Consider the following 22508-nt stretch of genomic DNA (forward strand, 5'->3'; position numbering starts at 1 on the left):
AGAACTGCACAACAACAACAAATAATTTAGCGAACACTTGATCATCACAGCATAACACAAACACAGATAAACTTCAGATTTATCATTCTATCCAGTTAGGCAGCATAAACCATTGTGAATCCAGTTCACCTGCTTTGGTTCAAGTGAAAGTTAAGACAGGCGCACTATAAAGGCAACAACAAAACAACCCTCAAAGCAGGGGATGGCATTAAAGGGTGTGGCCATAGACCCGTGCTCTCTCCTTATAAATCATAACGATTTTTTCCCCCAGTTTTCCTTTTTGCTAGTGTCCTTGTCACTACTTGCAGCTTGCACAGGTAGTCTAGCTCCTCCAGAGTGGCACATCCATATGGGCCACTAACAAGAAGGTTTGCTGTCTCTCCAAGCACAGCGTAGAGCAGATAACAGCACATATGAGGACAGCAGGACAGGACTGTAGAAGGGCATCAACCGCAGCAGGACTGGTATCTGCTTTTTATGCAAGAAACAGGAGGAACACTGCACGATATATTAAAAATATCTAATATACAGTATACAGCTAGTATTTCAAAGCTTGATTTTTGCTTCCTTAAAATTTTTATTGACACAAGCCAAAATCACTTTAACTGTTAGGCTCTAATTAAAACTTGCCATGTTGAAATCGTGAGCAAGTTTGTGCTTTGACTGTACGTTTTGTTTGTTTCTTTACAGCACTGAAGATTTCCATCCATCTCAGACACAAGACACAGCCAGGCTCCTCTGAAACAGCCTGAGGTTAGACACCACTGTAAACGCTAACATCAATAGAAGGTGAGTGGAAGTACAGTCAAGATATGAATGAACAAGATTTGCTGGTGGTCTGTTCCTCAAATCTAAGTTCATGTAAAAAAAATTGCACATTGCCTCGTGTTTGGCAGCTTCATGGCATTTCATTGCTGTAAGGCCTCAAGAGCAATCTGAGCATTAGCAGCAAAATCTGCCAGTAGCAGCATGGACCACTACACTACACAACATGCCTAGTCCTCTTTAAAAGGGAGCAGTAGAAGGCCGCGTCTATGTATGTATTCATGTATTTGTTTTTGCATCGTAGACTTTTACATTACATGGTGGAGAGTGGAAGACTGACCACTGTTTAAACACACTGCAAAGGTTTATGGCAAAATAATTTCCACCAAACAAAAAGAAGGTGAGATAGGTTCAAAAGGCCAATCATCCCAGTCAGGCTGCAGCGTCTGTGATCAGATTGGTTTTCATTAGAGTCTGTCCATTATGCCTGGAGACATAATACACAAGGCCCTAAGCAACTTTATACCATGCAGGGTAAAAAAATCAAAATCACGAGTCCACAATTTTGTCAAGAAGGATCCTAAGAGTAGAGAAAATTCCATTTTGACTTTTATATACAGTAAAAGTGTAAGCACAATGTACTTTTGTTTAAATGCAAATGAAAAGAAAGCAGAAAATCTAGTTGCAGTGATGATTATCTACACCTAGTCATTCCCAATTCATTATTTTCCCCTCTTTTTAGAGAAGAGGAGAGGGTCTTATTTCGAGTCACGTTGTTTCTATAAATATTTCACACTGCAGAAATCCCAAATAATTACAAAAAAATTTAAAAAAAGGATATATTTATATAAAATAGCACATCACTTGTCGGATTTCTGGGGCTACAGGTCTAAAGAAGATTCAACATCTTTGCCTCATCTGAGCGCTTGGCTTCACCTTGTTTTAACAACGTGTAACATCACAGCTCGTGACTGTGCCCACAGCAACATGCGAGAAACACCTGAAGTGGAAACAGGCCAAACTTACCTTGACTGACATTAAAAAAGGTGTGTCCAGGGTTTACTGAACAAAACAGCAGAGGTTTCGTCTTCTTTCATCCACCTGGCCGGTGAACACCATGGAGAATCAGTATCCACCTGCCATTTATGGAATCGCAGCATACGGAGGCATTTCGGCGAGAAAAGGCGAGAACGTCGCTGCGGTGCTGCGATGCAAAGCCCGGTTCCCCGACGGGAAAAAAAATGGTTTGCGCGTCGAAGCCTTGGCGACTCTATGTGGTGCGCGCCGGTCACCGCCGGGCTCACATTTCCAGAAAGCCGAGAACAAAATCAAGTAAGAATTTAAACGTTGCTCTCCCACATCAGCCAACTTTTATTTCGAGGCAACTAAAAGATCGTTTCCAGCACGTGAACGTCCAGCATGATCAATGTTTCGTTTTCCAGTTTAAGCTGTATGCGCAAAGGAATTTGGGAACACTTTTTTTAACATGGTCACGTTGACTGAGCACACTGGAAAAAAATCCTGCGAAGCCGAAGAGAGAAAACGTCAGACCCAGTGTTGGTTAATAGCGTGCACATCCTCTCCCTTTTCATAGTTCCCACAAAATATTATCACGAAGAAAAAACGCACATCTTCACAGACGATTCCGCAAATTTCAGGGAGCAACTTGTTATTTTAGGACCTCGTATCCAAAAGGCGTGCCTTTTTTTTCTTTTTGTGTTTCTCCCCCTAAGAACCAACTGCAACAGTTAACTCCCTGCAGGGTAGACCACAAACATTTCTATTACAGCATCGTCTTCACTTCAACGTGCGTCCAGACCTCCCTCCCGGTGGAATAGGCGATGGAGGGGCGCATCTGTCAATCCCGGATTTCCGTGCAGCCAAAATATCTCACAAAGGTTCACCCAAGGATCGCCCCGGACAGACAAACGTCTTAAAATCTTACCTAGTTTGGACGGCAATATGCTCAGAGAAGGAAAAAGTAAAGCTTTTTCAAAGAATCCCACGCTCCACGGGCAGATTAATTCGTCTCTGGCGCGTCAAAACCTTTCTCGTGGGTGAGTTCTCAGCAAGAGAGAGAGAGAGAGCGCAGGAGAGAGAGAGACATCGGAGAGAGAGGGAGAGACAGACAGAGAGAGAGAGAGACGTAGGGCATGATCTATAAGGTACACACTCCCTTTTTTAAGTCCTCACATGGAAAGTGCTTGTTATTGTTACGGCTTGTCCACAACCCGCTCAATCGACTGAGACTAACCACATGTAATTAACCAGACACGCTATGATGTGCGTGTGTGTGTGTGTGTGTGTGTGGGGGGGGGGGGGGGGGGGGGGGGGGGGGGTATGGCGTACCTCATAACCAGTTCACACCATCTCCGTGAGCTGACACACCGGAGTAATGTAGCAGTAAGTAGCAGCGCGCACACGAGCGCACACGCCAGTCCGACGCGATTATCAGGTTGAGCGTTTCGTGTCTTCATGAGATCGGACAAGCAAACGCACCATCGCAGCGTGAACGCGAAAGACTCACCCGTGAGCAACTTTGGAGATACCACGAGGGGACAGATAACGGGGTGCACCGTGGATCGCGTGGGCAAGCGGGTTGCGACTGGGCATTTGATGAGGCATGCTGTATGTTGTGTTAGCTCCGTGCACAGGCAGAGAGTAGAGTTAACTTTTGGTCCCAGAAGAGATGAAAGAGAAGAGAGACGAGAAGTCGCCTGGAGTGTGCTTAATGCAGATGAAAAATCAGCTGGGAAGAAAATATCATTTTTGAAGTTAGGGAAGGGCATGACTAGAGACACGCGCTCACACGCTCATTCACACACATGCCCACAGACACTCTGTTTAGTAGCTGTTATTCTCTAGTGCCTTCATTTATATTCTTTCAGCACCATGGAAAGCTAACAAGCCAGGGCTGTCCAATGTGCTGAAAACTTTTCACTTGGAAGGACTCACATTAATATAGGCCATTCCTCTCCTTTTGACTCTGTTTGACCTCCTCCACTGAGGGGTCGGAGCACTCGGTCAACCTTCTCATGAGCTCTGAAGATACTTCCTTGCACTTGGTTTATTTCTTGGCTTTTACCTCCTTTAACCTCTCTATCTAATCATATTTAAGTCGACAACTCTCCAGTTATTACAGCTTTGTCCAAAATAGAGTGGTTTTCATTAAAAATTCACAGCAGCGGTCGAAACTTTGCTTCTACTTTACATTATCCATCAATACAGCAGTCGGTGCGAAGGGCGCTTTTTCCTTTGAGCAGGCAGCAGAGCAATAATAATGGAGGGTTTACTAAATCTGAGCATAATGTATGTGGTCTAAAGGGTAAAAATGCATTTTACTGTTTGTTAGTCATTAATAATAATGCTGACCTGTGCAGTATGAAGAATAAGGTTGCAGAGAATTCAGATCAATTAAACATGACTACATCCCTTCATGTGCCAGGTCAGTCACACGGACAGCTAGCTGAACCACATGCGTTAGTTTCAGATCCTCTCTACATGTATTGACCACAAAATATTTATTATAGCACTTTAATACCTCATGAAGGAAAAAAAAAAGCCAGAAGCATGAAAATTGCATGTTTTGCCATTGTGAGTTTATTACTAATTCAAGACACCATGGGCAAAAATACCCCCACTTGGCAGCTTGAGGTAAAGTGCGTTATTCATAAGTTGTGAATAATTGAGGTTTAGGGAGCACAGGGGAACTTAGTGGGGATATTTGCTGACTGTGTGCATTGTCTGAGGTGGCACTTACGAGGAAATACAATTCTTGGGGTGGGCGATTAGTACTGTAGGTAGAACGAAGAGCACGATATTGGGTATAATGTGTGCTTTTAATGATAAAATGCAATCTCCAAGCCTCCTCCTACTTTGAAAAGTAGTAAAAGAAGATTTATCAACAGTGGTGTTGCTACTACTGGGTCTTTTTTTCCCTTTTCTTTCTCTTTTTTTTTAAAAAATTATGTATTTATTTATTTTTAGACAAGCTACTTTGATACTTAGTATCAGTTACTGAAGAGGGTGGGAATATCTGAAAACAACAGGACTCACATTGCATCACATCAGAACACATCATGTCGCCAGTGTCACACCACATCTGATCACATCTGGTCTCTTCATGTCACACTGCATGACATCAGCGCAAAGCAGCGCAATCAAGCAGTGACATCATGATTCCTCTGGTGTATTTTTTTAATTTTTAATTTATTCAGCACTGTTGTAGTGCAGGATTTGCACTCAAACTATCAGCCTCGCATGATTGTAATATTGAAAGCAGTGCTGAGTAACACTGCCTTCACAGAGCTTGCTGATTCATACCAAAATGTGCCTCCCGACTGAGCAGAAGACTGATTTCAATAAACACGTTGGAGTCGGGATGAAGCTATTTCACTACTGACATTTACTGGGAGATGTTGTCAAACCTTTCTGGGTTTGTTTTTGGTATTTATCACATGTCAAAGAATGGAGTGGTTTAAAAATCAGCGAGAAACAGCTGTTTCCTGGCCATTAAGCAAACCTGGTAATTAGGCTTAATGAGAAAGTTTCCCTTAAAAAAGTTTCTTCGGCCCAACGGTGATTACAAGTGGAAAGCCACAAAACAGTAGATTTCTCAGTATTAACATAAAATGATCTGCTTGACTTTGTTTTCAGAATCAATGTTATTCCAACCAAAAATGCCTGAAGGATCATGTGAAATTTTGCTGAAATCTGGGATGTCGCTTTGGATGACTGCACTGATAGTGGCTGGTTTCCATAGATATGCCAGTCGTACACAGCCTCCAGGGCTGCTGGGAAGAGATAGGCTACACCCCAAGGTGCGCGTGTGTGTGCAGGCGTGCATGTGTGTGTGTGTTAGCATTTGTGTTTAAGTGTAAAAGTGTGACTTCTCACCCTCACTGGGCAGAGATAAGGGGGAGTCCTGAAGGTGCCTGGAGCTTGGAGGAATCTGGGGAAAGTGATTAGTGCCACAGGCACATAGTAGACACCCTCTATCTAGATACTATTAGAAACAACTGTGACCATCCAGGTAGCCACACTAAAACACTAAAACACCATATGAGTGTCATATGAAGCCAGAAAGAGAGACTGCATTACTTTGTGTAATCCTATGTGACATAAAAGAATTGTCCCAGCTCTCATTCTCATCTTCTGTAATGTCTTAAATGTCTCATTTAGAGCACTTGTTGTGTGTCTTTCAGTTTTGTATGCCTCTCTGACAGGTTCTTGTTTTATACACACATATGCCCACAAAGCTGAAACTTGAACTGTTTCCCCTGTGTTCTTATAAAATATTCAGAGTGCCAGTTCACTGGACATGTGTTCACCTTTGAACAGATAAGCACCCTCGTGTGTGTGTGTGTCTTCACATCAATCATGTCTAGGCCACACTGAGGTGTCCTCGTGGTCGAGTCATGTTACTCCTTCTTGCGGTGCCACTGGAGAAAAGCGACTGTCAGGGAGGAACCGAGGCTAAGGAGAACGGGAGAACAAAGTGGGTTTGCTGACAGGAAAAATAAAGAATTAAGGAATCTCGGGCTCATGGGGCTGAAGAGTAAAGATTAAAGATGATTGGAGGATTAGAGAAGGAATACAAGAGATGAGAGGAGCCTAGAGGTGAGATAAGTCGAGAAAAAGGAAGAAGTATTCACGTTTACCAGGTCTGGGTTGTCAAATATACACGCAGCCACAACAAAAGCAATTTACACATCAGCTCTACTTCCATTAAACCCCAACTGTGATGTTTTGCCCAGTGGACTAGATAGTTTATTTAGCTGTGTGGTGTCAGTTCTATGCTTTGGCATTGATTTCCTTTCAAACAAATATTATAAAATTTGTTTAAAAACAGAGCAATGTTTTTAATTTCGGAAATGTAATTGATTCCCATCAGAATTGGTTTAGTATGAATGTGGCTTTATAATCTTATTAAGCGCTTAAGGAATAACAGCAGCCAAACATTCAAGAACACATTGTGCTTTGAGTAAATTGTAATAGTTAATTACACTATTATATCAAGATAGCATATTTTGGTTTTTAGTGAACAAACCGATGCATCCACACACATGTTCAGTGCTTTGAATGACTTTTCCATGAACTTATTGCTACTTTTGCTTTTATAATAGAAAACTGTGATTGACCTCACAAAAAAATTCATATATTTCCAGCTGTGACTGCCTCTTTTGAATCTTATTAGCCCATTCGGTGGCTGTTCATATCACCAGTAAACAGTCTCCTCTACCTAGGCCCAGCAGGCATTCATCACCTTATTCGATCTTGGTTAGTCTGCTTTGCTGAATGGAAAGGCTGGATGGAGGAATTCCATAAGGACAAAAGGATGCAGGAGCGGTGGGTTAAAGACAGCCCTTCTGGCTTTCCATCATGACACGGGAGTTTGATTCTTGCCTTTTGAACCAAGTATTTGTTTTTGACTTGATTTTGAACTTTCTTTTTACTCATTGTGTACTTTTGTTTTTGCATGCTATCGTATGATTTCACAAAGCTACTTGGCCCTAATTAGGAAGTGATCAGAGTTTGGGTACAAATTCACCCTTCCACATATTAATTGATTACAAAACTGTCTTCTCGGTTACCAAAAATCTATTATTTGGCACTGGATATACAGTATAACATGCCTTCTACATAATGTATCACAGTGTAAGCAAAGATAGCGCAATACTTTGGGGATGATGGGAAAGGATAGAGAATCAGGATTAGTTTATGTGGCAGCATCTGGGGCAGGCTGGTGAGTGTTTTCCATTTGTATTCCTCAAACACAGGACTACGTAAAGTGCAATGTGCAAAAATTATAAAAAAGTACCAAGACAAGACAGTGCAACACTTGACAGAACAGGATGATACAGACACAAGACAGTGCAATGGGACTGTGCAAAATACTGAGTATTGTGCAAAAATGACTGCACGGCACTATGAACTTCAGCTAAGCACAGTGGTCAGCTTGGGAGTTCTTGCACACACACGGTCTTGAAGTTTGGCTACTGCAACCTGTGACAACTGCCCATCTGGCCCATAGAAAGGAACCATTCAGCGGGAAGAAGGCTGGAAAAACTTAACATCATGTGTCTGAATTACCTGAATTATATAGCATGCATCTGAGTTTGTATCGAGACCACAGGAGGAAAAACATTTCTCTGAAACAGGTTTCCATCCAAGTAAGCACGTTAGGTGATTGCTTTTACAATCACTGAGTTGTATCTAGGCAATGTGTCAAACACAGTTTAGAGTTGTTATGTTTTCCTCCCGCAGCTCTACAGCTGTATTGGAGATATTGAGGGAGTGAGGAAAAGAGGTACAGAAAACAGCCTAACACCTTGTTGGGAGTTTTGAAAACTCTGCCTATTTTGCTCTGCCTCGAACAGTGAGCTGAACCCAGCAGGCAGCAAAGAGTTTGCAGCATCCTGTGTGAAAGCAACACAAACAGCAATCCAATGGACCAAGTATAGCTGCTGTTACTGTGTGGCTGGTGTCAATTTCACCTTGTGAGCCTGTCTGTGTTTTTGTGTGCTATGATGCCATTATATTCCTGGAGACACCTGCAGTGGGAACCTCTTGAAAGGATTTTTTTTGTACCTTGGTTGAGTGTTTACATGTATTTTTACAGTGAACAGACCATTTTCTATGTAATAGCGAAATATAGTTTGCAGGCGTGCAGTTCAGATCTAAATCAAGAACAGGTTTGAAGATAGGTTTTGTCTGAGATGTGAGTAACGAGTAAACTGCAACTGAACTATGAATTCTCCTGCAGTTTGCGGGACTGTCTCACATTTTGTAAGCTGTGACATAGCTCTAATTCCCAAATTAATCTTTTATAACTATAATATTTAACGTATGGATTCCGTTCCTCCATTTGCCGTTGCTGGGCCATGTCCTCCTTTATTAGGGCAATGAGCTCATCCTCCCCGTCCCTCCTCCTTTTTGCCACCCGTGCCTCAGGCGGGTCCTCATCCTCCTGTCCCTCCTGGTGTGGGAGTGGGTTGCCCACTGCTGCACTGGGCCCTGGTGCGTCCTCCTGGATGGAGGAGATTAGGACGGGTGGCCTGGTGGAGGGCCTCTGTCCTAGCACCTCATCCATGGCATCAAACCAGGGCCATGTTGCGGCAGTGGGCTTCCCACTTGCATCCTCGCCCGTCGCTGGATACTTGCACTCCTGAGGGGAGGATACATCACAGGTGGCAGTTGGCACAACAGCAACAGTGCAGGTTTACATAGGTGACTTTTCAGTGTTCTGTGTGGAGTTACATCTGTCACTACCACTGTACATACTTTGTATTTCCTCTTCAGGTTCTCCCATTTACGTTTGGCCTGCACAGGGGAGATTTTCCCCGCCAGGTCCATCTTCTCCACGATTTCCCTGACAAACGAAATATGAGAGCACATGTATATCAGGTCATTCCGTTTATGGCATCCACAGCAGGATGTACTGACTTGGGACCACAGGGCAGACAGTTCACTGTCCCTTGTGCCTCAATACTTGTAGACCTCATACGGTTGCTGTACCTCCAACCCACTGCAGCTGAGTGTTTCACACCCGTGAACAGGTACTCATTGTCATGGCGGAGTCGAATGAGGTCTGAATTAAAGAGCTGAAGATGAAGGAAGAAATAAAAAAAAAGAGAGAAAAAAGAAATTAATTACTTTAAATGGGTACTTACACATTTTCATTAAACACTCCTGCACAAGTAGCTTTGTAAATTTGAGAGTAAAGCCCAGCTCTTTTTTTCCCCTCACCTGTTTAAAGTACTTGAGTGAGAACTGGTACATACGATCGATCTCCGACAGACTGGCAATGACAAAGTACAAAACAGATCCTCGAGTGGCCACAGGCCTGTAGCGCTCCCTCGCAGAGTTTATCATCAGCTCAGTTGCTTCTGCCTCTTCCAGACGGTGCTTTATGGTCTCTGAAGTCACCTGGAGACAAGAGGATGCAAAAAATCATGGAAATAAACAGGATGAACATCAGAAAAACAGGAAAGGATCATTGCAGGTAATATTAAATTCAACAACCACAACTCCATATAGCCTAATCCCTACCTTTGACTCCTGGAGAGTCTGAACTAGCTCCTCGTTGTCAAGTATATTCCCCTTAGAGGTAAAGAGAAGCTTAAGAATGCGGTCTTCAATATCTTTCAGCTGGCTGCGGTCAGCGTTGATGCGCACAATCAGCTCGTTCCTCTGTTCCTCAAGATGCGGACTCTCAAGACGCACCACATCACTTAAAACAGATTGAAAAAAGATTGAATCAAGAGATTCCAGAGGTCATTATCAGAAAGGGGGACAAGGATACATACAATTAGGATACATAAAATTATGTGCCATATTTCTATCCATTTTTTAAAATGTAGATGGCTTTGTAAATGCTTGTTACTAGAGATGGCACGATACCACTTTTTTATGTCCGATACCGATTCCGATATCATAAATTTGGATATCTGCCGATCGATATGAATCTGAAATTGCGGTTTTTTAATCAACAAAACTGTTTTTTAAATAAATATCTTGCTGCATTTTGTATAAGTTCATACTCAAGTTTTAAAAAACAAGACACTAAAGCTATTCTGTTAACTTGTATGCAAAAAATACACTGCACCCAAAATATTTTATAGTTCAGCAACACTGATCAATCATAAACTTAAACCTGCTCCATCCTCCCTATTCTGGTATTTTAAAGAGTCCTTAGCAGAAATATTAAACAACCTAACTAATAGGGTTGCCAACTCCTAACAAAAATCTGCCAGAACCACCCCCCACCCTCCACCTTGATGCTTAATCGACGTAATCAACTTTAATTTAATGCACCTGTAAAACAAATGCATAAGTTCATAACTTCCCTTCAACTCATTCATGTCACCTAAAAGGTAAACCTGTTTCTCCATCACCTGTTCAGCTCTGATGATTCAGTAAGGACATCTCCTGGTTTCATCTACAAGTTTCCCTCTCACCACATATCCAAACCGACATCATGACCAGCAGCTTTACAGCTGTGGCTCCAGCAAACATCAGCTGATACTAGAAAGTAATATAAATAAATTCTAACAACAGCTAATTAAGCTTAAACGTGCTGCTGTTGTTTATCCGCTGGTCTCCTCTCTCTAGCGCAAAGTGGGCGATAAACAAACAAGAAAGGCAGGATTTGTGACAGAAAAGCCGACCAGCTGATCAATGATCAGTTTCATGTTTGAAGTAGCAACAGGGGGGAATGAGAGAAGAAGAATCAGCTTTGCAGCAAGGACAGAATAACTCCAGCTTTGTGTCTTTTTTTCCATTCTAGCTTAAGTACAGGACAAATCGCTTCCTTTTCACCTCAGTATGGAACTCCGATGGCCAGTCCAGCTGTGGCTCCATGTATCAGTTGTTAAGCTTAACATGGAAATACTATGCAAACATTCAGGGATGAACTTACACACTTGCTTTACTTCTCTGGGATAGTTTTTGCCGAGATAACATGCTGCGGTTTGGAAGCATGTAGCGAGGCTCCACATGCTCCACCAGACCGCCGACAGGTCTCGCAGACAACAGCCGCTCTGTCACGTGACACATACTACTCCGATGCGCCGAGCTGGGTTACGCCAAGTAGCGCGTTTTGTGAGGTGATTTTGTGATACTTTGGATCGGATTCCATTTTTTATTTCTTCCGATATCCGATCCAGTAATTTAGGTCAGTATCGGACCGATACCGATACATCATATCGAATAGATTCATCTCTACTTGTTACATAGTTGAAATGCAATAGCTTTTTTCATGTGTGTGCATGTATTTACCTGAGAAGTTGGTCTTCTAAGCCAGATTTAGTGACAGTGAAGTTGATAATTGTAACTTTGATGCAAACCTTAAAAGGTGGAAACAGAAACTCATTAAATCACAATGAAACCTTGACAAAGAAGTCCTGCCATTAATTAATTCTTCGATCTTAAATATGATCAACCTATCTCTAATGATCGGCTATGTACCACAGGCCTTCAAGCTGGCTGTAGTTAAACCTTTACTCAAAAAGCATCTCTAGACCCAGCAGTCTTAGCTAATTATAGGCCAATCTCCGACCTTCCTTTCATATCAAACATCCTTGAAAGAGTAGTTGTCAAACAGCTAACAGATCATCTGCAGAGGAATGATTTATTTGAAGAGTTTCAGTCAGGTTTCAGAGCTCATCACAGCACAGAAACAGCTTTAGTGAAGGTTACAAATGATCTTCTTATGGCCTCTGACAGTGGACTCATCTCTGTGCTTGTCCTGCTAGACCTCAGTGCAGCGTTCGATACTGTCGACCATAATATCCTATTAGAGCGATTAGAACATGCTGTAGGTATTACAGGTACTGCACTGCAGTGGTTTGTATCATATCTATCTAATAGACTCCAGTTTGTGCATGTAAATGGAGAGTCCTCTTCACACACTGAGGTTAATTATGGAGTTCCACAGGGTTCAGTGCTAGGACCAATTCTGTTTACATTATACATGCTTCCCTTAGGCAGCATCATTAGAAGACATAGCATACATTTACACTGCTATGCAGATGACACCCAGCTCTATCTGTCCATGAAGCCAGATAACACACACCAATGAGTTAAACTGCAGGAATGTCTTAAAGACTTAAAGACCTGGATGGCCGCTAACTTTCTGCTTCTTAATTCAGATCAAACTGAGGTTATTGTACTCGGCCCTGAAAATCTTAGAAATATGGTATCTAAGCAGATTCTTACTCTGGATGGCATTACCTCGGCCTCCAGTAACACTGTGAGGAACCTTGGAGTCATTTTTGACCAGGACATGTCCTTCAATGCACATATTAAACAAATATGTAAGACTGCTTTCTTCCATTTGTGCAACATCTCTAAAGTTAGAAAATCCTGTCTCAGAGTGACGCTGAAAAAACTAGTTCATGCATATTACTTCCAGGCTGGACTACTGTAATTCTTATTATCAGGATGTCCTAAAAACTCCCTGAAAAGCCTTCAGCTGATCCAAAATGCTGCAGCAAGAGTCCTGACAGGGACTAGAAAGAGAGAGCAGATTTCTCCTGTTTTGGCTTCCTGTTAAATCCAGAATTCAAAATCCTGCTCCTCACATACAAGGTCTTAAATAATCAGGCCCCATCTTATCTTAATGACCTTGTAGTACCATATCACCCTATTAGAGCACTTCGCTCTCGCTCTCAATTCAAATTCAAATTCAAATTCAAATTTATTTGTCACGTACACAGTCATACACAGTACGATATGCAGTGAAATGCTTGGACAACTGCTCGTGACCCAAAGAAAACAAAAAAAGGAAAGGCTATGAATAAGATAGGAAATAAATATGAAAAATTAAAAAGAAAAATTAAAAAGGGTAAATTTAACTAGGAAGGAATAAAATATAAATTAAGGTTAAAAATGAAATAACTGTACAACACAAATTAGAATGAAGGGTAAATTTAACTGGGAAGAATAAGATAAAATATATAAATTAAAGTTGAAAATAAAATAACTGTACAACAAATACACAATACACAATATAGAACTATATAAGAAATGTATGAAGAAATCTAAATATAAATAATATATACACTAACAGCAGCTGTACAAGTATTAACCGGATGAAGATAGTGACCAGTGTTGTGCAAAAACAAAGTCCAGAAAGTCCAGTGTGTGTGTAAGAACCATATGTGTGGGTCAGTATTGTGTGGTGGTGTGATTGAGAGACCGTATCGCCTGCGGGAAGAAGCTCCTCCTCAGTCTCTCTGTGTTGGTCTTCAGGAGCGGAATCGCTTTCCTGACCTCAACAGAGAGAACAGTCTGTTGTTGGGATGGCTGAGGTCCTTCACGATCTTCCTGGCCTTGGTCCAGCACCGCCTGCTGTAGATTGAGTGCAGGTCAGGGAGCTCGGAACGGATGGTGCGCTCAGCTGACCGCACAACCCTCTGTAGAGCTCGTCTGTCCTGCATGGTGCTGTTCCCGAACCAGGTTAAGATGTTTCCCGCCAGGATGCTCTCTATGGTGCACGAGTAAAAGTTCCTGAGCACCTTGGAGGGCAGTTGGAAGTCTCTCAAGCGTCTGAGGTGGTAGAGACGCTGTCGGGCCTTTTCACCACGGTGTTGATGTGACAGGACCATGACAGGTCCTGCGTGATGTGAACTCCGAGGTATTTGAAGCTGTCCACTCTCTCCACTGGGCACTCGTTGATGATGGGGGTCTGGTAGTTCCTCTCAACAAGTAGGCTCTGCAGGCCTACTTGTTGTTCCTAGAGTATTTAAAAGTAGAATGGGAGGCAGAGCCTTCAGTTTTCAGGCCCCTCTTCTGTGGAACCAGCTTCCAGTTTGGATTCAGGAGACAGACACTATCTCTACTTTCAAGATTAGGCTTCAAACTTTCCTTTTTGCTAAAGCATATAGTTAGGGCTGGACCAGGTGACCCTGAATCCTCCCTTAGTTATGCTGCAATAGACGTAGGCTGCCGGGGATTCCCATGATGCATTGAGTTTTTCCTTTCCAGTCACCTTTCTCACTCACTATGTGTTAACAGACCTCTCTGCATTGAATCATATCTGTTATTAACCTCTGTCTCTCTTCCACAGCATGTCTTTATCCTGTCTTCCTTCTCTCACCCCAACCAATCACAGCAGATGGCCCCGCCCCTCCCTGAGCCTGGTTCTGCTGGAGGTTTCTTCCTGTTAAAGGGAGTTTTTCCTTCCCACTGTCCCAAAGTGCTGCTCATAGGGCGTCATGTGATTGTTGGGTTTTTCTCTGTATCTATGAAGCGCCTCGAGGCGACTTTTGTTGTGATTTGGCGCTATATAAATAAAATTGAATTGAACTACTTTGCTGGTCTGAAAGATCGTCTTGTGGTTTTAATTCAGGATTCTTTGGAGGCCATGTCTCTCTTTTATAATGTCTGTGATGTATGTATGCACTTTGGCTTGAACTAATGAGAGTACATGACTGCATTTAGTGTGAGCCCATTCTGCTAGACTGGTGTTCAGCTATAGGGTTTTGGTAGTTGACATACGACTGCATCTCTTTACAGTATCTGCTTTTGTACATACAGTATAAGTAGGTTTGAGTAGGTTTGTGCTGCTGTCCTTACCTCTAGCAGGTAATGTGGGTTGGTCCTCTTTGGTCATATCGAACCTAAAATTTTGTCATAGTCAATATCTGAGTTCTCCCAGTCGGATCATTGTTTGCCCGCCAGCCACAAACGTCTGCTTCAACAAGACGGGCTCCAGTGCTGGATTCAGGGTCTCCTTTAACTATCACCCACAAAATACCCAAACAGAGCCCTTCACCTCACACATGCTTTTCTTTCTTTTTTTTTGTGTCCCGTTTGGATCTTTACCATCAGAATTGTTGTCTGAAGGCCAAGATGCCAAGTGGATCATCATGGCCTTGCCATTGGTCCATTTGATTGACCTTTTTATAATTATGAATTTATTTTATTTTCGGTTGCTACAAACGGGACAGACATGACTGGGGGATAGGACAGGGAGAAGAATGAAAGAAAGAGAGGGAGAGAAAGAAAACCAGGGGAGAAGAGACGATGAGAAGGGGGGAAGAAAGAAACAAACAAACAAAACACCTGGATCACCTGTATGGAGAAAAAAACAGAAGAGAAAGCAAACAACAAAGAGCAACATAATAAAAACAGCACCATCACAATAAACTAGCTAGCAGTAGATATCAGTAGATACTAAATAATAAACGATATTGTGCAGCACGCAAGATAGACAGCGCACAATGTGCTTTGAGGCAGCAGCCAAGAAAGGTGTAGTCTGCGTCTGTGAACACCCGTGTGTACACCTGTGTGCACACCTGTGTGGATCAGCATGCTTGTATTCCAATATATACATGAGCGCCCAGCCCCAGACACCAAGGACCACCAACACACCAACGTCTGAGGGCATCAGCCACCGGCAGGGAGTGTGGTGAGGGGAGATAGGCCTCCGTACTTTAGAGGGCCTGAGATGTACCCAGAGAGGTTGAGTCTAAGACCCAACCTGACATATAGACACAGACGAACAGGCGCACGCAGACACAGACGTGCATTCCCACCCCATATACACCCCACATACTCGGCACTCACCCAACGTGTAGACAGACACAAATAGACACTGCACAGACAGTCGCACTCCCCAAACATACTCTATATCCCAGGTCCAGGTACCCCCGCCCTCAGAGGGGCAAGCCGCACCTAGACCCAGGAGATGTAACCCTTCTCTCTGGGGTGGAGGCAAGCGGACCACCTCCTTATCTGCAGTAGCAGGGAGGCCCCGCATCCCAGACCCCAGTCTGACGGCCAGCACCTCCTCCCAGCCCCGACGGCTAACAGAACCGAGGTGAGCGAAGACCTCAAACCTCCCTACGCCCGCTCATATGTAGTGTTGCTGTGTGCTGTTCTACAGTGCATTTAAAACACAGGAGAGCATGGTACTAGCTTCCTCTCAGAGAGCAGCACGGCTCCTCCCGAAAACCCTTAGTGTCTAAATGCATTTAAAATTGAGGGTAGGACATCAGCGCCAGAGGGGGGTTGGAGTACACAGACCATCCTCTGGATGCTGTAAAACGTGCCCACCCCCAGGCCCTATATGTATAGTGTTATGTGAGAGTGTGAGTAATGTGGCTGTCTAGGTTGCAGAATAAAATTGAGGCACAGGCGGCCAGAAGGGGACAGAGGGGGAGTGCCTCCCCTGCACCCTGGTGACATACCTGCACCCCAAGCCCTGCGTGTGTGGGTGGGTGTGGTGGAGCGGGAAGAGGGAGGCAGCTGAGGATGGGGATTAACTCTTTTATAACGTGTCCAGGGGCAACGCAAAATTAAAAACACTATTTAATAACAATCTGTCCAGTAAAGGTCTTCAACTTATTTAATGTCGCCCAGTGTTAGCCCACCTTAAAAAATACACAATTACAATACAACATTTGACCACAAATTGTCTTTTTTATGATTAAGTCTGTTTTACTGTCACATGAGTGGTGCAATCCTACCTCCTTTAGCAGTACAGGGAGGCCCATGCTTATGGCATTCTCCAGGGTACGAAGGAAGCCAGAGTCCGTTAGCTTCATCACCTTTAGACCATGTTTAGCCTCCTTGGAGCGGATCCATTGGTTAGCCTGAGAATGAAAGAAATAATCCTTAATCCCTAATGTGATGAAGATGACTTCTTTAAAAAATTTGTAAGAACGAATTTAAACTTATTTATCCTTGCTATGCAGCTGTATACCACTATTTTCAAAATCAAAATTAGTTTTAAAAATAAGGTTCTCGTGTAATAAATGTGTGAAATGAATATTAATCACTTGGGATTATACAGATAATTGAGAAGTTAAAGTGTTAAAAAAAATAACCCATTTCATTCATAAAGTAATCAGTGTTGGAATTATCGGCACTACATGGATGCTGCTGAAAACTTGTTTCTAGTTCACCTGATCCTGTGGGTCGATCATAAGAGGCCACCGGTGGCCCTCAGTCACCAGGATGCCATTCTCTGTAGAAACAGTGTCACGAGGCAAACCTTCTGCATTCCACTGGCGGATGACATATTGATCACCAAGAATGTTAATCAGGCTAAATGTGGAACTGATTGGGATGTTCAGGTTCTGGCACTGCGTTATCCACTGGTCAATTAGCTGGTGAGAGGGGAACAGAGCGCACACAAGCACAACAACTCAGGTTGTATTTGATTTCATCCCTTATTATTACCTGTTATTTCCTGTCTTATAATAAAAACAAACAAGGTTTAAGGCCATTACGATAGTGGGGATTGCGTGTGACTGAGCACAATAGCAGTAATAAGAAAATTGGGCCCAGCTTTTGTTTGTTTGTCCTATTTTCTACTGATTTTCAAAAATTAGACTAAACTCATACTAAAGGCACAAGCTGCTAATTCTTTGTTAGAGCAGCCTGTAAAACCTTAAAAAGCACAGAATAAACCTGTACCTACCAGCTGTCTATAGTGGGAAGTAAATGCACCATAATATGCCACACAGCAGCTGCAATGAAGATATTTCCCCACAAACATTGATGATCTCTTGCTCAAACAGGGCTACCACTTTCTTCCCAGCATACTTGTTTGTCACCAAGAGCGGACGTTAGCTTCCCTGCCTGATCAGACGGGCCTGTGTCAGAGCCATCGTATTAACTTTGATGAAAAAGAAAGAGAAAGAATTTTAGCAAGAACAAAGACAGCAAGGTACTCACACATTTAATAAAAGACAGATGGTAGAACTTATTTCAGAGTCTATTTTACGTTGTACTTTTTGGCACAACTCTCACCCAAATCTTCTTTCTCATTCATGCTGCTATCAAACTGCTCCTGCAGGACCTTGATCTGGTTTCTCCACCTCCTGAAGCTTCTTCTGCTTCTCTTTTAGGGTTGCCATGGTCACATCCAGCTCTTCCTGCACAATTGATTAAGCACAGATTGAAGAGGGAAATGGTAGGGTAATATCATACAGGGAATCATTAAAGCAATACCTCACCCCTCCGGCGCGGTAGTACTGGAGAATAAATTCAATGTCCTGGATCCTGTGGACTTTCCTCCTCTGGCCGCTAGCCCTCGCCCATCCCGCTGTGTCGCTGTGGTCTGCGCCATCTCCACCACTACGCCCCCGGAGCCGCGGCGGGCAACCCGACGCTGTGGTGCAAACTCACCGCGGAGAGCTGTGCTTTACCCCGGCTCCTCGGAGAAGAGGACCCACGGCGCGGCTACCTGGGAGTCACTCACGCAGTCCGGCTGGCGCATCTCCATCTGAACACCCCCGGTGTATGGGCAGAAATCTGTGCCATCAAACTGAATTTGAATAAGTTCAATTTGAATTTGAATGGCTCTGATTGAATCTGAATTGTAACTTGAATAAATGCTTTTGAAAACTGAATTTGAATTAGTCTAATTTGAAATTGAATTTATGGTTTGAAAATGATCATCACTAAATTGAAATTGAATTTATATTTTGAAAATGAATTGATTTGCTTTGAAACTGCATTTTATCCTTTAAAAATTCAGCTCTCGAATAATTTCAGTTTCACTTCTCACCATTCAGTTTCAGTTCTACAATTCAATTTCAGTTCCAAAATCCAGTTTTTTGGAACTTACATCCGGTTCCGGTTCAAGCGCAGATTAATAGAACTACGTTTTTACTAGCGGACCGAAAGTGTTACCGACGGGAATCTACAGGCGTCTTGAGCTGAATTAAGACTTCAGAAGTCATTCGTCCTGTCGAATGACCAGCGGATAAACTCTCAGGTTGGTAATAAATGTATTACATGTATAAGAAACAAGCGTCATGTTAACAAACGATAGCCGTAAGGTAAACTTTTATGCTTATTGTAGCTGCTGCTAAAAACGCTAAATTTTAGCGTAGTTTGCCCTGAATCAGCTTGACAAACAAATATGATCGACTGTTTCTAAGTAGAATTCCAAAGTTGTCATCTTGTACCCTCTCAGAGTACCCCCTCTGTATGCTTGCAGAGACCCCTACAGTAGGGAAACATGCAAAACAGTGTCCAAACCTTTGTATTTTAGCTTTATTTATGTCTTACACAGCATCCCAACTCTTTAGCTAACTTAATAACTTTAGCTAAAGTGAATAGTTAGTCTAATTCATTAGTGCAGCATTACTGGGTCACCTCTGTTTGAGTTTGAGTTTAACATTATTATCCTACCCAATTATCTGTTCTTTTAATCAGAGTATGCTGTTTTAATGACTTTACAATATCATTTACATTGTGTTCCTTACATTTTCCCAAATTGTATGTAATATTAATCCTATATTTCCGTTTTTATATTTCTAATGTTTGCCTTGTTTTCTTCACTGTCTAGTCTGACTCTGTCTTGCCTGTATGGATGCATTTACACCAAAATGTCCCCAACAAAGGATGTTTTAATTCACCACTATTCCAGTGAAACACGAGTCTCCCATCTTCCTGCTACCGGTCTGGAGTTTTTGTTCACCAAAGCACACACCAACTTCATTACTGACGGACAGATCACTGCCCTTTTGCCGCCTTGTCTGACCGTGTTTTGTGGCTTTGGTTCGGTTCACTTCACCTCACTCTTCCCCATTCTTGTCATTAAATCCGGCCGTTCTGCAACCATGGCAGCCAATTCACTCTATGGCTTTATTCGTGGTGTATTTTACCCCTTCACCAAAGGCCGTTCTCGTTTACAACATTATATTTGCAGTGTTCGTCTATCTATCAATATCTGCGGAGTATTTTTTTAACGAGTATCCTATTTTCTAAAGCACAGCATGTAAAGGGTAGCTCGGTTAGCAGGATGCTAGCATGTAGCGCTTAGTGAGACACGCCTCAGACGAGTTGAGCAAAGACCCCGTCTGTGTACTTTATACGTGAGCAACGGATTTAAATAACATTAACGTTTCAAAAGACAAACTTGAAGATAAATAACAATATACTTACCAGAGAATCGCCAGGGTTTGCCGCTTCCATCTTGCTGCTCCTAAATTCAAAACTGCCTCTGCAGTCAGGCAGGGGAGGCGTGGAAATTGTCTTTGAGTTAGTCAAACGTTTTCCTTAGTTCGAGTAGATGATAAAAATAAATGGGATTTTAAGTAGGACTAGGCATTCTGTAATGATCTCTATTTAGGAGAAAAACTTAATCACTCACCTTTAAACAGCTCTCTTTTAGGAGACACACTGCTGGCTAACGGTGTCATGTGATCAAACAGCGTAATTTAATTGGCTGAGAGCCACTCGACTCGATCTGATGCTGATTGCTCTGGCTTGGGTCATTAAAGTTCATCACTTTTGCAGTTGAATTTTTGCAGGTGAATTTTTGCAGGTGAATTTTTTTTCAGGCGAATTTTTGCAGATGAATTTTTTTCAGGCGAATTTTTTTCAGGCGAATTTTTGCAGGTGAATTTTTTTCAGGCGAATTTTTGCAGATGAATTTTTTTCAGGTGAATTTTTTTCAGGCGAATTTTTGCAGGTGAATTTTTTTCAGGCGAATTTTTGCAGGTGAATTTTTTCAGGTGAATTTTTGCAGATGAATTTTTTTCAGGTGAATTTTTTTTCAGGTGAATTTTTGCAGATTAATTTTTTTCAGGTGAATTTTTGCAGGTGAATATTTTTGCAGGGAAATTTGGAGGATAAAAATTCAGTGTCATAAATTCAATGTCTAAAAATACTTGAATTCTGATGATACTATATTTCTTCCATACTTTGAAGACTCGAGTAAAGATCCATAGCTCTGACCCACATGCACATGGACTTGCACGCCCTTGATGCCTTTTCCACCTAATAAGAGCGACACAATAAGAAACTAGGCCAAGCAAAAACATACTGAAACATTTCAGAATTTCTGATAGGTTATACTATCTGAAAAACCACATGTTTAGTCATAATGATACAGTAAGAAGATGTTATTTTCACTGGCTGTGTTTGTACTTTGACATTTTTTAATCTGCCAAAATATCCAAACTGACCTTTTCAGGCATGAAATTAGGGTCATTGATGTATTTTTGTAGTTTCAGCAGGATCCTAGGTTTGATATTGTCCTTGTCATATTCTGTCAGACGCCTGAGAAAGTTGGGATCGCCCAGTAATTGCTTGGCACTTAGCCAGTCTGGTCTGTTAGGAGAGAAGAACGTTAGTGAGACACTGTTAACAAATAAGGACTAAAGAAATGTCACGGTTGCTCGATACATTAGACCGTGACATTAGTTGATCTTTTCAAAGTAATGAAAATTCTTTGGGCAGAACAGCAAGTTTCAAAATCCCAAAGAGGATATTGTGAAGATTTAATTCAGATCAACAATGCAGTAGATTAGTGAATGGTGAAATCTGCAAGTCATCTCTGTTTAATGTTAAACGCAAAATACATAAGATTGAAAAAATTGTCCCGGTGAAGTGAAGGAGTGATAAAGTTATTACATTATTGTGATTATAAAGAGTTGCACTTTTAGAAACCATCACCAGTGCAGGGTGGATACCTAATAAAAGTGTATCATGTTAAGAAGCTATTTATTTATCTATTATTTTTTAAGAAAATAGTGCACACTCACTTGCAATCAAGCAAGATGCAGACAGACTCCATGACAGTCATCACAGGGCTGGGGGTTTAGTGAACACCTTGATCTCAGAGATGTCAGCCCTGTTAAGAGATCTGAGGGCCTGGTTGGCACTCTCTAAAGCTGGCAGAGCCTGATCTAAGTCCCTCTGTGCATCATCTGCAATGGCCTGGGTTTCTTCAGCCTTAACTCGGGCCAGTGCCTCATCTTCTTCTGCTACTTTATGTACCTGTGACAAGGAGAATTATTTTAGTTATGCTCATGAAGTAATGACAAAGAGTTACCATGATTTATAATTGAAATATAGGCAACATCAGACACGTTTTTGAAAGTTTTGTGATAAAACACAGACAGACCTCATCAGCCTTGTCTTGACCTACAGCCAATTTCTCCATGAGGGCATCGACATCAGTAGATTTTTGTTTGAGGACTGGCTCCAGAGCAGAAAGGTCCACCTTCATTTAGTCTACAAGCTCATTGGTCTCCAGCAGCTTAGTGACACCATTCTTTACAAGATCCCTGGCCTATACAGTAACACACGCATACATAATTATCATGTTTGATATTATTGACATAACTCATGATGCATTACAGTCACAGTAAAAATAAAACTGACTATGAGTACTCACCACCAGCTAATATATCTAGCTGCTATTTTTCCTACACAATATCAGGTAACAATTCATCATCAACATCATATGTGAAAAATCGCCCATAATTGTGTTG

At 42.2% G+C, this 22508-nt stretch overlaps 1 protein-coding gene and 1 pseudogene across 4 annotated transcripts in view; both read right to left on the minus strand.

Moving 5' to 3' along the window:
- cacna1ia (calcium voltage-gated channel subunit alpha1 Ia) overlaps positions 1 to 3014 on the minus strand; it is a 194008-nt gene extending 190994 nt beyond the window's left edge. For all 4 annotated transcript variants that reach the window (XM_040052996.1, XM_040052979.1, XM_040052987.1 and 1 more), the window contains exon 1: positions 1792 to 3014. The gene's annotated coding sequence lies outside the window, so the exon portion shown is untranslated. The remainder of the gene's footprint in view (positions 1 to 1791) is intronic.
- Positions 3015 to 4775: 1761 nt separating this feature from the next.
- On the minus strand, positions 4776 to 22364 carry LOC120739340 (annotated as a pseudogene).
- Between the last annotated feature and the right edge of the window lie 144 nt (positions 22365 to 22508).

Source organism: Simochromis diagramma, unplaced genomic scaffold, assembly GCF_900408965.1.
Source record: "Simochromis diagramma unplaced genomic scaffold, fSimDia1.1 OVJJ01000321.1, whole genome shotgun sequence".
NCBI lineage: Eukaryota > Metazoa > Chordata > Actinopteri > Cichliformes > Cichlidae > Simochromis > Simochromis diagramma.